Raw genomic sequence first — 16299 nt, 5'->3', positions numbered from 1 at the left:
TCCATTATTTAATCACCAAAAATTAATTACATTTATTTTGTTACATGTTTCAAAATAACTATCTAACTGCTAAAACTAATACCATCTCTCAGACCAATGCTCCAGGCATGTTGACTATGCTTGACCCAACTCAGAGCCTTTTTCAAAGGATCTGTAGGATTCTCTTCTTATGATACCCTTTTCACGACGAGGTGACCTTTTTCTACCCTATGTCTGATGTAATGGTACTTTCTGTCGATATGTCTAGACTTTCCATGATCTCTTGGTTCCTTAATGAAGGCAACCGCTCCTTCATTATCACAGAAAAATTCCATTGGCTCCTGAAACTCCAAGATCTCTGATGAAGTTTTTCAACCAAGTTGATTCCTTCGATGCTTCACTTGCAGCTATGTACTCTGATTCGCAGGTTGAATCAGCCACCGTGTCCTGTTTGGAACTATTCCAAGTTACTGCTCCATCATTTAAAGTGAACACCCAACCCGACTGAGAACGAAAGTTTTCTCTATCTATCTGAAAGTTGGCGTCACTGTACCCACTTACTCTCAATTTATCACCGCCATCAAGGACTAGAAGCATGTCCTTCGTCCTCCGCAAATACTTTAGAATGTTCTTAACCGCTGTCCAACAAAATTTACCAGGATTTCCCTGATAACGACTAACCTTCCTCAAGGAAAAGGACACATCAGGGCGATTACTTGTCATAGCCTACATGATCGACCCTACAGCCAAAGCGTAAGGTACCTTACTCATATCAACTATTTCTTCATTTATACTAGGGCTTTGAGTCTTTCTCAATTTGGTATTGCTCTAGATAAGTAGCTATTTTTCTTGGAATTTTCCATACTAAACCTCTTTAGTACCTTATCCAAGTATGTACTTTAACTAAGCCCAATTAGTTTCTTCTTTCTATCTCTCAAGATTCTTGTCCCGAGAATATAGTATTCTTCTCCAAGGTCTTTCATTGAAAAACATTTTCCAAGCCAAGAATTAACTTCTTGTAAAGTTGGAAAGTCGTTTCCCATGACTAGTATGTCATCGACATACAACACCAAAAAAAGTCAATATACTCCCACTGGCATTGATATACACACATGACTCATCTTTACTCTTAGAGAAACCAAACTCTTTCACTTTCTCATGGAAGCAAAGATTCCAGCTGTAAGATGCTTGTTTCAATCTATAGATGGATTTCTCAAGCTTGCACACTCTATTTGGAAATTTTGCTTATACAGAACCCTCTGGCTTACTCATGTAAACATCTTTAGCCATCTTTCCATCAAGGAAACTAGTTTTCACATCCATCTACCAAATTTCATTTTCATGAAAGGTAGCTATGGCGAGCATTATCCTAAAAGATTTTATCTTGGATACGGGAGAGTAGGTCTCATCATAGTTAACCCCAGGGGTTTGAGTGAATCCCTTTGCAACCAGACGAGCCTTGAAAGTATGTACCTTTCCATCCATGTCGTTCTTCTTCTTGAAGATCCATTTGCACCTAGCTGTCTTTCGACCTGGTACATTATCAACCAAATTTAGAACTTGGTTGTCATACATGGACTTGATCTTATTGTCTATTGCCTTTTTCCATTTAGCAACCTCAGGGTCTACCATTGCTTCCTTGTAGCTAGCCGGCTCATCTAAATTTATCAATGTCCTATCACTAACAAACGTGTCACCATCTATTGTAATATCAAAGCCATAGAACTTAGGTGGCATGCTAACTCTACTGAAATACCTAAGAAGTAATTATTTGTCTATCGGTTTAACAGGAACTTCTTCCTTTTGTTGAGTGCTAGTATCTTCTAAGGTTCCTTGACTTTAGAATTTCTTCAAGGTCAATGGTACTCCCATTGTCCTCTTTGAATATGAGCTTTCTCTCTCTCTCTCTCTCTCTCTCTCGCTCTCTCTCTCTCTCTCTCTCTCTTTCTCAAAATACGCCTCTTTGTGCTAAAAACACCATGTTCTCACTAGGTCTATAGAACAAATATCCATATTACCGCTTTGGGTAACAAATGAAAATATAATTCTCACTTCTAGCTGCTAGCTTGTTATGAGTCTTTCGTCTCACGAAAGCGTCACAACCCTAGAGTTTGATATGTGCTAACAAGGGAAATTTCCCCGTCCACATCTCGTAAGGTGTTATGGCAACCTTCTTTGTAGGGAGAAGATTGAGGATGTGGGCGGCTGTCTCTAAGGCATACCCTCAGAAGTAAATATGAAGAGAAATAGGACTCATCATGGAACGAACCATTTCTAACAAGGTCCGATTACGCCTCTTAGCCACACCAGTTAACTGTCGTGTCCTAGGAGGATAAAATTGTGAAACTATTCCACATTCCTTTAGATAGTCGTTGAACTGGATACTAAGATACTCCCCTCCTCTATTGGGTCTACGCGTCTTTATCTTCCTACCTAACTAATTCTCAACTTCATGTTTAAACTCGTTGAACTTTTCAAAGGTTTATGACTTATGCATGATTAAGTAGAGATAACCATATCTGCTATAATCATTTATAAAAGTAATATAGAATCAATTAGCATCAATTGTGGATGATCGGAAGGGTCCATATACATCTATATGTATGAGATCCAATAAACCTTCACCTCTTTCATAAGATCCCATGAATGGTGATTTTTTCATCTTTCCTAAAAGACAATATTCACATGTATCATCTGACCTTAGGTCAAATGATTCCAACACTCCATCCTTTTGGATTTGGGCATTGCATTTCTTGTTGATATGTCAAAGACGACAATGCCACAATAACGCTTTGTCTACAACATTAGTCGAATCAATATGAAAAACATTATTGCCTAAATTATCAATACACGTCACAATTTCATACACACCATCACAAGGTAAAGCTTCAAATATAAAAACACCATTTTTATAAGCTGAAATAGAACCATTCATATCACTAAATGAATATCTATAATGTTGTCTGAATAAAGCATGAAAAGAAATAATGTTACGTGTCATCTCTGACGAGTAGCAACAAAACAAACACCACTACTAAGCACTAGACTATAAACTCCAATCTTGGTAACAGGAGAAGATCACTTATTCCCCATGATCAGGTTCATCCTTCTGTGCTCCACCTCCTCACGTTCCCTTAGCCCCTGCAAATCATAACAAACGTGAAATATACATCCTTTATGAAGTACCCAAAAACAAGAAGACGATGAGTTGTTAGATGAAATAATATATATATATATATATATATATATATATATATATATATATATATATATATATATACCTACAGAAGATGGCTTCACTTTTCCATCCTTGATGTCTTGTAGATACTTTGGGAGGATTCGTTTCCAATGCCCCCTATCATTGTAGTAAAAGCAAGTGGGTTCTTTGGGATCAGAAGTGTAAGGAATGTCAGAAATGGGCTTACCTTTGGGTCCATTGCTTGAAAACCCAACATGAGATTTTACTTTCCAATTCTGCTTAGGAGGACCTTTCCTCTTCTTCCCCTTTCTTTGTCTAATACCCAGAACAGGACCACTAGCACGAGTAGAGGCTAAACTTTTTCGCTTCATCCCTGCTTCAACTGTCTAAAGTAGGTTGTGCAATTGAGCGAAGGTGGTCTTAGTTTTGTTCAAATGATAGGTTAGGATGAACTGATCATAAAAACCTGGTAAGGAGTTTAGGACTATATCAATAGCCAACTCCTCATCAAAATGCACATTTAGCCTAACAATGCACTTCATGTATCATTGCATTCTCTGTATGTAGCCACAGATAGATTCTCCATATTTCATCTTGCATGCCATGAGGGATTTGACAACTTCGTACCTTTCTTGACAAGATCACTTGTGGAAATTTTCCACAAGGTCCTTGTTCAGCTCATAGGGCGAGTAGTCCACATAAAATCTCTACAAATCAATGTTCATAGTGGCGACCATGATGTAAGCAACTTTTGTCGCACCATCGTAGTGATTCTTGTAGGCGGCTAATTTTTTAGAAGTGACATCTCTTGGTCTATTTCATTTAGTTCCTTCTCAAGGACATAATCATTGTTCTCGAAATGAAGGGGCATTTTAATGTTGTGCGTCCAGTCGTTGTAGTTGGTGCTACCCAATGTCACCTTTGAGCAGATGCACAACAATGAAAAGTTATGGTGGTTAGAGGAGGAGGAAGCAGAAGCATAAGCTAGAGTCGACATCTATAAAAAGAATGTCTTTTAGTTAGACAAGAATAATCCTTAATATAGTAACCCAAATAAAATATTAAGGCTATGACCCAACTATGTAATTCACAACTTTGAAAAAGGATGCCTTAATCTAATTGTAAATTTTATAAAGATAGGTAAATGACGATTTACCAATTCTACCGGAAAACAAATGAAATTAAATGAAATTCCTAGGTCTTTTCAGATCCATTGAAACTATTTAATGACATGTTTAGTATCATATTATACTCTTCTATTTGTGACTGGGATACCGAGGATCACAAACAAGATGTGAATAACCATGCAAATGTTCTTAGTAACCTCATTGTCATTTATCATCCCAATTGATGTGCTGGTAAACCACACATGCTCCATAAACAATGATAATTTATGAGATACCCATTACAACTCTTTATTAGTCCTTATTAGTGTGTTGGTTAACCACATACGCTTCACTAATGACTTATAAAGTGTAATGTGCAATTTCATGGGTTAGCATACTAATTCACATTTTTCCTAAAGTAACTAGATTTGGGTTTTTTAATAAAAGGTTCTAGTACTTTTAATAACATTATACTTTTAATGAGATTTAGTTGTCCTATCAATTCCATTTGGCTAAGGATCCTCCATCATACAATAGAGCGGTAGGTAAGAATGGATACCCAATGACGGTCATTTTATAGGACGTTTCCTTAAACTCCCATTATAGTATGGCTTCGTGAATGAGGCGTACTAGCGATTTGACTGACTTAATATGATACATATAGTAATTAACATTTAATATATTCTATATAAGGTGTATTTTAAACTTTTCAAAATACTAGGTTTATTTAACTTCTAAATTTTGAAAATTAATAATTAATTAATTTAAATTTAAAATAAACCAGAAATTGAATTACTATATTTATCTATTAATTAACAATTTATTAAAACATTAAATCAAATACGTATTAACTAATTAAATTAATCAAATAATTTAATCCTAATCATAACCCTCTAATTTTCGAAAATGAGGGTGTAGGAGTTATCCAATTTTATAATTATCCCTTTTAATCAAATTAAACTAACAATTATCTAAAATAGGAAACCCTAACAACTAGCCATTTTCGAAAAATTAGGGAGGAAGGCTAGGGTTTCAAAACCCTAACCATAATTTCGAAATCCAAGGGGAATGGGCTAAGGTTTCGAAAAACCCTAACCGTAGTAGAAGTTCTTGGCCTTTTAGGGTTTAATTTCTATAAACCCTAATTGATCAAATTCAACAATTATAGCAACTCTATTGAAAAAAAACCAAATGCTCGGATATCACTGATAGGTTTTATGCAAAACAAATAAACTTAAAACCCTTAAGTTTACATGCAACCTAAGGATCTATGTTTTCACTATTGAATCTATAACTAAGAACATCAGGTAAGAAATCCTAGAAACCCTAGGTATGTTTCCAAAGTCATAATAGGTTTAGGTTTACATACCTTATTATTATCATAGAAAATAACATGTAGATCTTTTGGAACCAAGCACCACATTTTTCGTACCTCTAATAGCTCACACCCAAACTAGAAAGAATGAAGACTATAGAGAGAGGAGAGAGGATGGGAGAAGTTAAATTAGCTCTATAGAGGTATGAGTGGCTGAAAATAGAAGGATTAAGGGTCTTTATATAGTGGTCCAAGGAATCCCTAGATAACCTTGATTTGAATATTAAATTAATATTTCAAATCTAGTATGTATCTCATTCCTTATTTATCCACATGGGATATTCTAGAAACCCTAGAATATCCCCTCAAACCGGCCAACCCTAATGGTGGAAGGTTTTGGAGTTTTTTGTTCAACTATTGAACAATTGCACTTTAGACCCTACACATTTTATTAATTCTATTAATCCCAAAATTAATTTTAATTAATTTCTGATTAGTTATTACTTAAATAATAGCTTTTCTAATTAATATATTATTTTCATAATACATTAATAAACTTTTTAAATTCATTTATTAATCACATAATAAATTAATATATCTCTCTAAAAATCATCTTGTCCAATTGCTAGATTTGAGGGCAAGCCAAAAGGATTGTGCTATTATCAATTCTAGTATATATACCAATTATAGTTATGAGCTTAGACATCTAATCCAAAAAACGTTGAGTACTCAAGACATATACACGACTTAGAGAGTTTCGTTAAAACTATAAAAAGGATTCGGTTATCTCGTGCCAGGAATTTCAGTTGTAGGATCGAGGTCAACGGACAAAATGTTTTTGTCATACAACCATTTCAAGTCGTCATCTCAGGTGCTTGTAGGTAAAATAAGGGACGCCTAAGAGGAGGTCATTTGGGATGGACTATGTCCGTTAAGAGAGGTGGTAATACCTTCCAAGGGTTACAAGTGTATCAACAATATACATAATAGGATTAGTGGATCAAGTTGTTGATCCAGCTTCGACCAGAGGGTCTGGATGTTATAAATAACAGTTAAGATTAACTAAGAATCCCTAGCGTAAACTGGAAAGTGCTTAATTTTAGGAGTGAATCGGTTGTAAAATTTCCATAAGCAATAGTAGTTGCTGGAGTCTCAGTTGTGAAGATGCCTCGTCAGATATCAATAAAAGATCGACCTGCAAGGAAAAGATCTAAGGATTTCCTATGAGAATTATAAATATAATAAGATGGTAGAATATTGTTAGGCAGCTGTTCAAGCTTTAATATGAAAGGTTTCAGTTGGTAGAGAACACAAAAGGGTCGTAAGCAACTAATGTAAATTTCCTAGGTATATTCGTTCAGTTAAGGGTAATGTTAGATAAACCGTCAAGTGTAACTGTGTATGCATCAGTGTTATTTTATGCTTTGGGGTAGATGATGTTTTTTATTAGTATTTCTTAAAGGAGTAAGTGTGAGTTGATGAAAGACTATAGTCAAACTATAGCACTTGTAGGTTAATGTTGGGGGACAGGTAGACTTTAGCATCCATACGTTGTAGATTAAGGACTTCAAATCAGTTTTAACCTCAAAATTTTATGTAGTAGAGACCTTTTGTGATTAATAGACATCTAGGAAAGAGGATGATTAGGTTACTTTAGGACTGTTGGATAATGGTTGTGAGTCTTTAAGACCCCCGAGGGGATGATCGTGAGTCTTCAGGCTCGATGCGGATGACGACAAGAGCGATCTAGCATCCTAATCCCATTAATAGGATAGTATCACGATGTGGCCTGACTAGGCATAAAAATGAATTGCTAGATCAGTATATATACCTTGATACAGGTAAAGTAGTTGCAGCCTTGTAAGAATTCTTTTGGTAACCTAGTGTTCATTATAAGCTTGTAAGTTGGAAAATAGCAAGCCTTATAGTGAGTTTGTCGCCAATATTAGAGCATTGGTTCTAGAGCTTTGGTACTAGTAAAGCCGTTACAGTAGCTTGTAGTAAATTTCAGGATGTTGAAACACCTGAACTAAGTAGAGAAAACCTCTTACAATCTAGGTCCACGAATATTTCAAGGGTATAATGTAGAAAGTTGTTGTAGGACACAAAGTAAGAACGATATACCATAAGCCTTTAATAAGGTCATGTTCTGGAAGGTGGATTTAGTTAGGACGTCGTATAAACATTTCCTTATTTAATCGCATCGTAATGAGTCGGCAGTGTTCCTAGTCAAATTTACAAATCAACATTGTACATCTGAAGGTGATCGTCAGTTGTAGAGCATAAATTCTGGAAGTCCAGACCGATGAGTTCCTGGGTTTGGAAGACTTCACGAGGAGTTCGGGAGTACATATAAAGTAGAAAAAGAAGTTCTACGGAGAATATCGATATGACAATGTTTGCTAAAACACAAGTTGATCTCGATAAACTCCAATAAGATGACGTCTAGGTGCACTAGGCATAGAATTTAGGAGACGAAATCCTTGTAAGTAGGGGATAGTTGTAACACCCAGTTTTCACCCTTTATTAGGATTTAATATAAACCGTTTGTTTATAAAATTCATAGTAGAAATGTATTACTTTTTATCCAAATTATTCATTAAGTCGTCATAAAATCGAGAGCGTGCATATAAAGAACGCCTAAATTTGGCATTATATGAGGAAGTTATGATTTTTCGAAGTTTTGGTACGACAGAGTGCGAAACTGAAATCGAAACTAAGATCATTTGAGTGTTAGCTGAAAAAATCTAAACAGGAATTCAAGATCTCGTGAATATGAAGTTGTTGATATAAAGACAGTCAAGAACAGATGTTGTAAGAAGGAGTTATCATTTTTATATTGGTTTTAATAGTCTAAGCCCTTTAAAAATAAAACTTTATTTAAAAATATACTAAGAATTAGCCGACGGATCCTAAATGAAAGTTGTTGTACTTGTTGATAGCTATGCATGTTGAATAAAGGATTGATAGATTCTCAAAAGACAATTACATAAGAATATATAGAGAATACCTAAAAGCTAATGGCTAAACCCTAAAGTGTTGGGGCCTAAACCCCAATCACTAACATCCCCCCACATTTTAATCGGGTGGAGACGATTAAACTGGAGAAAATAAACAAAAAAAAACATAAAAATTAGATGAAGATAGCGGCATCGGCGGTGGTAGAGCTCTAGCAATGGCGGCTAACATCAACTGGTGGTCGGATAGAAGAAGAGAGAAGAAGTGTCAGCAATAGTTGATTCCATTGTAGAAAAATAGAAAAGGGCGGCAACGGTGATGATCATGCAACCAGCAGCAAAGGAGTCCGGAGAAAGGCAGCGAGAAAGAAACGACTACATATCAGAGACTACCCAACGGAGAAGGTGTCATCAGAGGCAGGCAACAATAACATCAGAAGGGGATGAATCGGAAAAGAGATATGAAGAAGTGGCCAGCCGAGGAGGAGGTAGAAGGCTCAAAGGCAGGGGTCATCTGAGGAAGAGGTAGAAGTAAACGAGGCAGTGGAAGAAACCGAAGAAAGAGCTCTAGTTTGGTGTCGGTGGGTATTTTATTATTTAGGAGGAAAAGAAAAGAAAATGAAAAATATGGAAGATAATAAAGACACCTCCGATGACTATTAGAGAAGGTCGTCGGAGGTGGAAGGCGGTGACTCTGGGTTGTATTCAGCAGTAGGGTTTTAACCTAGAGCTCTGATACCTTGTTGAATAAAGGATTGAAAGATTCTCAAAAGACAATTACATAAGAATGTATAGAGAACACCTAAAGGCTAATGGCTAAACCCTAAAGGGTCGGGGCCTAAACCCTAATCACTAACAATGTATGGATATAAAGAACATCACAAACGGAGCATGTATGAGAAAGATACGATTTTTAGAAGAAAACTAAATCTCGTACGCGCGGAGCGCACAACTTTAGAAGGAATGCGTGTACTATAGAAAATGCGACACATGGAAGCGAGGCAGAGGAAAGACATTTCCTTAGCACATGGCATGTCTGGATACAACACGCAGAACGCATCCCCAAAATCGCATATAAATAGAGGCTTAGCTCTCCATTTTTCATCACACGCAATCTTCTTTCTCTATTCTTTCTCTGGTCCGACTTCTTCTTTCTCTATTTTTTCTCTGGTCCGATTTCTGAGACTTTTCTGGATTTTAGAGAATTATATTGTAGCGAAACTCTATATCAGCAGAGATCAGGGCAAAAAGAAGTGCTTGATATCAAGGTCCTACTTGCAAATGTTTGGCTTTTCACTAGGAATCTCTGTAAGTTAGGCTACACTTACTACACTTTAAGTGTAACTTATATTTATACTCATAGTCATTGTTATGAATGTATAAGTAACATTTATCTATGATTCTAGTCATGAATACTGATTGATCTACTTACAGGAGAGGTATATAGAATGGGAATGTTGGATTGGTTGTTGGATTTCAGAAAAGCTATATGCCAAAATGATATTGTCTCCCAACTATCCTGCCTGGCTGATCCTTATTTGACAGAACTCTTGGTATTCACTACAGTTAGTGAAAATACCTAACCTCCATTACCATATTCCCATAAGGACTAATAAGCTATAGTATTATAGGTTAATACTTGTTATGCTCGTTGCTCGCCAATTGGATTACCCAGATATCTGTTAATCATTTGAGAAATTTTCCAAGTGAGTTATCTCACTATACTATGTATTATAATGTATATCAATGTATGATAGGATATAAACCTAGTAGAAAATATAGTCTATTTGTTCCTATATTCGTAGAGCCAAAAAGGGTAGTCACTATATGCGTATATGTTGACATGATCAAGTTCTTTAGTACGGTAGTTAGGGGTTGACGAAAAGGAAGGTAGGTAGTAAGTCTATATATACATATTATTGGTAGGTCGTGAGCTAATTGGTGCATCGGTGAAAGGTCAGGAGCCATTCTTTGTATGCATGTAGATGTATTGTGGTATATGGTATTTTGGAGAACCCACTAAGATTCATGCTTACCTAGTTGAATATAAATGTTTTTTAGGTACTTCATTAATTCGTGAGAAGGGGAAGGCTCGACTGTACACACGTGCATTCACATCATGTTTTCCGCATAATGTAATTATAATCTAATATATTGAATAAACAAAAATTAAAAATCTATGTTGAAAATCGAGACGTTACACCAGGGCGGTGCCCGAAGTCGTTATTCGTATGTATTCATTTATATTTCTGTCAAGTTATTTTCTATGTGCTCATATTTTTGTTTATGTTATGTACCTTTTTAATGAATTCATTGCTTGATAAAGTGCTTTTTGACTCAGGTGCAAGTTATTCATTTGTATCTTAGTCCTTCAGCGACATATTCGATATGCCTGTTGGGGAGTTGGAGTGTCCGTTGCGAGTTTCCATCACTCATGAACATAAGGTTTCTGCTTCGAGCGTCTTCCATGACTGTATCTTGGATATATTCAGGGTGCCCTACCCAATTCATCTAATTCCCATCCCTATGAAGGATGTGTGCGTGATTGTGATGATAGATGGTTGACCAGATTTGGAGCTATGATTGATTAAAAGAGAGAACCAGTGGTGGTTCAAACCCCAAGTAAGGGAGAACTAACTATTTATAGCCAGTTTTCCAGGGTTGGTTCATCTTTCTATTTTGTTATCAGGGCTAGACAGTATCTTCAACATGCATGTACAGGTTATCTTGCATATGTAGTCGACACTCTAGTGGAGGGGAAGAAGTCAGTTTCAAATGTCCCAACGGATAAGGAGTTTCTAGATGTTTTCCCCGAAGATTTACCAGGTGTATCTCCTGTGAGGCATTTGGAGTTCAGGATCGATTGGATCCCTGATCCGTCCCTGATTTCTAAGGTGTCGTATCGCCTCGAACCACTTGATATGCAGGAGTTGTGCTCTTAACTACAAGATTTGTTAGGCAAGGAGATTATCCAGCCGAGTAGCTAGCCTTAGGCGGCACCAATCCTTTCCGTAAAAAAGGACGGTTCTCACAAGATGTGCATTCCTTATCCAAAGTTGGATAAGTTAACAATAAAGAACCATTATCCATTTCTGAGGATTGATGATCTTTTCGATCGGTTGTAGGGTGCATATTGGTTCTCCAATACCAGAGAGTAGCATGAAGAGAACCTGTGGGAGTTACTTAGAGTGTTGAGGAATGAGATGTTGTTTCCAAGCTCTCCAAGGGTTAGTTTTAACTAAGAGAGGCCCACTTCTTGGGACACCTTGTCAATCAGAATGGGATTTTGTTCGACCCGACCAAAATCGAGGCGGTGATGCGGTGGGAAGTCCCGAAGTCTCCATATCAGTTCCAGAGCTTTTTTGAGGTGGCAGGCTACTATAGGAGTTTTATTCAAGATGTATATAAGATTTTTGTTCGTATTACTCACTTGAAGAAGAAGAAGAGTGTTGATTTTCATTAGGGGTTGAGTAGTAGGTAACATTTGAGATTCTAAAGCATAAACTATGTGAGCCCCTGATATTGACCCTTCCTGAGGGTGTAGATGACTTTGTGGTGTATTGTGACACTTTTATCAATGGTTTGGGGGCGGTACTCATGGAACTAGGAAGGTTTATTGCTTACGCTTCCAGTTAGTTGAATCCTCACGAGGATAGGTATCCCACACACAATTTAGAGTTGGGGGAAGTGGTATTTTCCCTCAAGATTTCACAACACCATCTTTATGGGGTCCGTTGTACCATCTACACAGATCACAAGAGTTTGAGATATCTTATGGACTAGCCGAATCTGAATATCAGCCAAAGTAATAAGTGGCTTGACGTGGTCAAAGATTATGATTATGAGATCCTTTACCACCCAGGGAAGACCAACATGGTCGCCGATGCCTTGAGTCGCAAGGCGGCTAGTACTCCTATTCGAGATTTGTGTTGGAGGATGACCATCAGTTCACCACTTCTAGATTTGACCAGGAAGTCTCGGGTCGAGGGAATCAAGAAAGAGAATTAGAAGAAAGAAAAGATCAGGGGTCAGATTGCTAACTTTATCATTGAGAGTCTGGGGTTATTGACCCGACATGGACGGGTTTGGATTCCAATATTCAGTGGAGTCCGTCAAACATTGTTGGAGGAAGCACAAAAGTCCAAGTTCTCGATTCACCCTGGAGCCACAAACTCGATAAGTTGGACAGATTTCTCACATGTCCTATATTTTTAAATGCTTTTTCCTTCCTTATCGTTAGGACACATTCTAGAGAGATGTCCAATCACTATATGATGACTCTTTATTCAATGAAGACTGATTTCCGCCTCCTTCCAATCAAATTATTTAATTCACGTCTTATGTTAAATGAATTAGACAAAAAAATTGATACCACTAGGAGGAGTTTCACCGGTTACAGTACCGCAGATACGTATCTTGCAACAAAATTATAACATCTAAAAGGGGAAATAAAAAATGGTAGAGTGAATAGCACAAAAAAGAAAAATTAGAAATAATGAAACTTTAAGATTTTGTGACCAGTCTGGAAAAGTTGGTTGAATCGTGTAGCCTAACCATCGAAGAAATTTCAACCAAGAGTAATGGCCTTCAAAAGATACTTGAACTAGAGAAACTTACTATCATGGATCTAAAACAGAAATCATGTGTGAAATGGATTATGGTTGGAGATGAAAATAATTTTTTTTCATGGATTAATAAATAGTAATATTAGGAAAAATAAAATCTAAAGGCTTATGATTAATGGGAGATGGACCACAGACGTAAAACAAATTACGGGTGAAACCTTTAGATTCTTTAAAAGCAAGTTCAAGGAATAATGGGTATCTAGACCCAAGTTGATCAATCAATGTATCAGGTCCATATCCATGATGGATGCAATCTGACTTAAAGCCCATATTAAAGTAAAATCAACCATTTGGGCTTGTGGTGGGGATAAAGCCCCCATGCCCGATGGATTTAAATTCCAAGTTCTCAAGAAATTCTGGAGCATAGTATATTTGGGTGTCATGAAATTTTTTAGACACTTTGAATATTATGGTTCCCTTGGCCATGGGTGTAACTCATCCTTCATTACCCTTGCCTCAGAAAGTTAAGAATCCATCTGGATCAGTGACTAAGATTAATCGGGTATATGTATAAAATAATCATAAAGATTCTAGCCACTAGAACCAACCTAGTGATTTGAAGTGTCATCGGGGAGGTACAATCAACCTATTGGAGGGACGCAATATTCTAGACGGGCCTTTGATTATAAACGAGGTATACTCTTGGGCGAAGTGTGTAAAAAGAGAAGGTGATCCTATTCACAGTAGACTTTGAAAGGCCTTTGATTCGATCAACTGGGAATATCATGATTCCATCTTATTACAAACGAGATTTAGCAACAAATGGAATTCATGGATTAGAGGTTGTCTTTCTTCATCATGTGTATCGGTTATGGTAAATGGCTCCCCCACTGATGAGTTTGACATAAGAAAAGGAGTTAGGCAAGGTGATCCTCTATCACCTTTCTTGTTCATAATCGTTTTGGAGTGCCTAAATGTAGCATTGGAATATGAAAAGGAAAAAGGCCTTTTCACCGGTGTCCAGCTTCCGAGAAAGAAACTCTAATTTCTCATCTTATTTACACGTATAATGCATTTTTCATTAGTGAATGGTCCAGTTCTAACTTAAAAAATCTTACATGTATCTTGAATAGCTTCCATGTATCATCTGGCTAAAATTTAACTTTCACAAGTCCAAGGTATTTGGCATTAGTGCTTCTAATCAAGAAACCTCTCCTTCGGCCAACATTCTAGGGTGTAAAGCAAGCACATTACCGTTTACATACCTTTGTGTTTCGGTTAGTGCCAACATGAACCCAAAAAGGAATTTGCAACCGGCAATAAACAAGTTTACAGCCAATATGTCAAAGTGGAAGTCAAAGATGCTTTCTTGTGATTATAATGGAGTATTGTATATCTGCTAGTCTTGTTGTGTGATTTTTGGTATTGTATTCGTTTGTTCCTTGAGGTTTATGGTTCGGTTGAAGGTTTTGGTATTGGGAGTTTCGTTGGTTATCATCCATGGGGATTATTAGTGGGAAATCAGGCTTTTGGCCTAAATGTCGGGTAGCATCTGCAGTCTGAGGAGTGGTTAGCTGAAGGTCGGGCTTCTTTCGAGTCCGAGATGATCAGTGTTGATATGTGTTTTGGTGAAGGTTGCTCGTTCTAGTGGGAATCAGTTCATGTGTAAGGGAATGTGTTGTGAAGGGTTGTTAAGGGAGGTCGGTTATGGCGACCGGAGGTGGATAGTCAATGCTCTAAGTGGGGAGAATTTGAAAATTCTCAGGAGGATCGATAAGCGTTAGAGTTCGATTAGTTGTTTGGGATCCAGCAGTGTTTCAGTCAGCCAAGAGTGTGGGCTGGTATGAGTAAGTGACAGATCGATGGGGCCGAGTGCAGACCAAGGATTTCGGATAGGGTGATTGGTGGTTGTAATGCCTAGGATCAGGCCGGGATCTGAATATATGGAATGGAGTTAGAGTTCGGAACCCCTAGAGGGCTAGAACAGTATGTATGGGCGGAATTCCTAGGAGGAATAGTTCGGGATGATGCATGATAGTTTGAGCGGTCCGGGGAGACTGAAGGTCGGAAGGCGTACCAGTCAAGCCGAAGGCTCGGAGGACGGTCCAGACAGGCTGAAGGCCTTGGAGGGCGGTCCAGACATGCTGAAGGTTCTGAGAGTGGTCCAGATTGGCTGAAGGCCTGCTAAGGCGGTCCAGTCATGCTGAAGACTCTGCATGTGTTGATAGATCTGTATGAGGAGATGGAATGAGTATGTTGCGATGTGATAGCATCGGAAGGTCTGGCCCCGGGTATTGATCATGATTAGTGGAAGGTAGTGCATGGAATAGAGAGTCTTTGCGAGTAGATTCAGAGCATGTGTGGTGCATGGGATAGCAGTTATGCTATAAGGGAATGGTGTAGTGTTGGGTGAGCACCGTGGCACTTGTTGTAGTGACAAGGCGGCCAAGTAGATTTCCTTGGATAAGGAAAGGGAAAGGTATGTAGCTCCGAGAGGGACTGTAAGTTCACGGAAGTGAAAGAAGTAGCGCGGAGGTATGATTGAGGTGTTCCAATTATGGTTTTGAGCAGAGTGTTTGCGCCAGTGGTATGGAGCACATCCGGGTTGGATGTCTGCTGAGGTCACGGAAGGAATTCCGAGGGTGTAGAGCCGAAGAAGCTCGAAAGGGATGCAAGGAGGGAGCCTTGGATTCCCAGTTTGGTGTGAACAAGAGATTATGTATGTAGTGGTAATTCATCCTGGGGGATGTTTGGAGGTGTCGTCAGTGTATCGGGTCTTCCCAACCCGAGGATGCTAGAGCCAGTTCAGCATGTGTATGTGATTGCAGAGGAGAACTCATGGGAGATGCTCTGAAGCTAAAGGATGTGTCATCCTGTCAGCATGGAAGGGATAGAGTTGGACGCAGACAGGGAGCAGGTTAAGTCTCAGCAGTGAATTCGGTGAAAGATATGTCTGACGAGGGAAATGATAACAGTGTGGTACCGGGTCGGGATCCCAGTGGTTCGGGGTTATATGTAGCTCGTAAGAGTCAAGTGATTGTTGTGATCTGGAATGACTGAAGTACATTGGACTGATACTCGGTTGGTAGGTGAGGTTATCAGAGGATGAGGCCGGTGGCCGGCTTGAGGCGGTAGTCACAACATCGCAGGGGAAGAGTTGGGTTTTGGGTTTTCGGTG

General features: G+C 38.2%; 1 pseudogene; it reads right to left on the bottom strand.

Moving 5' to 3' along the window:
• Nucleotides 1–297: 297 nt before the first annotated feature.
• Nucleotides 298–702, bottom strand: LOC145089195 (secreted RxLR effector protein 161 pseudogene; annotated as a pseudogene).
• Nucleotides 703–16299: the final 15597 nt, after the last annotated feature.

The sequence above is a fragment of the Lactuca serriola genome, chromosome 2, assembly GCF_051521515.1.
Source record: "Lactuca serriola cultivar US96UC23 chromosome 2, Lser_US96UC23_V15, whole genome shotgun sequence".
Classification (NCBI taxonomy): Eukaryota; Viridiplantae; Streptophyta; class Magnoliopsida; order Asterales; family Asteraceae; genus Lactuca; species Lactuca serriola.
The sequence above is the reverse complement of the archived record's forward strand: the minus strand, read 5'-3'. Positions and strand labels throughout refer to the sequence as shown.